Source organism: Panthera uncia, assembly GCF_023721935.1.
Source record: "Panthera uncia isolate 11264 chromosome B2 unlocalized genomic scaffold, Puncia_PCG_1.0 HiC_scaffold_24, whole genome shotgun sequence".
NCBI lineage: Eukaryota > Metazoa > Chordata > Mammalia > Carnivora > Felidae > Panthera > Panthera uncia.
Window position 1 is genome coordinate 21,532,856 of NW_026057580.1, and position 1,505 is coordinate 21,534,360.

At 39.7% G+C, this 1,505-nt stretch overlaps 1 long non-coding RNA gene across 1 annotated transcript in view; it reads right to left on the reverse strand.

Annotated features, from left to right (window-relative positions):
• Positions 1-569: 569 nt before the first annotated feature.
• Positions 570-1,505, reverse strand: part of LOC125938589 (uncharacterized) — a 3,469-nt gene continuing 2,533 nt past the window's right edge. The window contains exon 2 of the long non-coding RNA XR_007462745.1: positions 570-1,151. This is a non-coding gene — a long non-coding RNA (uncharacterized LOC125938589). The remainder of the gene's footprint in view (positions 1,152-1,505) is intronic.

Genomic DNA, 1,505 nt, shown 5'->3' on the forward strand with positions numbered 1-1,505 from the left:
AGTACTGATGCATAGGGGCACTTGTACTCCAATGTTTATAGCAGCACTCTCAACAATAGCCAAATTATGGAAAGAGCCTAAATGTCCATCAACTGATGAATGGATAAAGAAATTGTGGTTTATATACACAATGGAATACTACGTGGCAATGAGAAAAAATGAAATATGGCCTTTTGTAGCAACATGGATGGAACTGGAGAGTGTTATGCTAAGTGAAATAAGCCATACAGAGAAAGACAGATACCATATGGTTTCACTCTTATGTGGATCCTGAGAAACGTAACAGAAATCCATGGGGGAGGGGAAGGAAAAAAAAAAAAAAGAGGTTAGAGTGGGAGAGAGCCAAAGCATAAGAGACTGTTAAAAACTGAGAACAAACTGAGGGTTGATGGGGGGTGGGAGGGAGGGCAGGGTGGGTGATGGGTATTGAGGAGGGCACCTTTTGGGATGAGCACTGGGTGTTGTATGGAAACCAATTTGACAGTAAATTTCATATATTAAAAAATAAAAAAAAATAAATAAATAAATAAAAAATATATCCTATTATAAATCACAATATCACAGATCCGTATGAAAAAAAGTAATAAAACTTTATTGAGCTATAATAGAAGATTTAAATGAATGGGAAAATATAGTGTGTTTCTGGGCAAAAGGACTAGAAATACAATATTATATTTACCCAGATGGATCAAAGAGTCAGACCTCTGTTTGAATCCCAGCTCTTCTATTTATTAACTTCTTGAACTTGGACCAGGATTCATGGGAATATGGGAAGATGCATACTATCAGGCCTCAGGAGGTCAGGAGGACCAAGGCTTTTTGGGATCCAACACAGCTACAGGGTCCAGGTCATCGAGAGCAGCGCTTCCCAAACGTCAGTAGGCAAATCAGCTGGGAACCTGGTCAGGTTGCAGATTCTGATTTAAGTCTGGGATTTAGCCTGAGTTTCTGCATTTCCAACAAGTTTGTGGTGATGCTGAGGCTGCTGGTCTGCAGACCACACTTTGGGGAGAGGAGATATCTATTTCCTCAGCTGTGAGAGTTACTACAGTCCCTGTGCTTTCTCCGTCCTGTGTCTCTCCAGGAATCTGTAGCTTCTGTTCCATGTCCAGTTGCTAATATCTTAATTACAATTTCCACAACAGAAAAGTCTGGATGGATTGATTAATATCAGTGTGATGAAAATATAGGCACCTTTTGAAATACTTACATAATACATAATACTTACATAATCAGAAATTAAAAAAAAAACATATTTTATGCTATTTGTAACTAACATTATCACTTTGGCTGTCTTAGTCGTGATGCTGGATACCTACAGAGCTGTAGAGAAAAACAGAGATTTGAGAAGCAGGGAATAGAAGTCAGAGCACTAAAGAGCACATCCTACGGACACAGCCAGCATGTTTGGAAGGGGCTGCAGGATTCCAAAGGGGCCAGTAAATTGCATTCGAACACCAAGATGTAGAAGCCACTTGTAGGCAACAGGCTTGAGCCATGGAAAC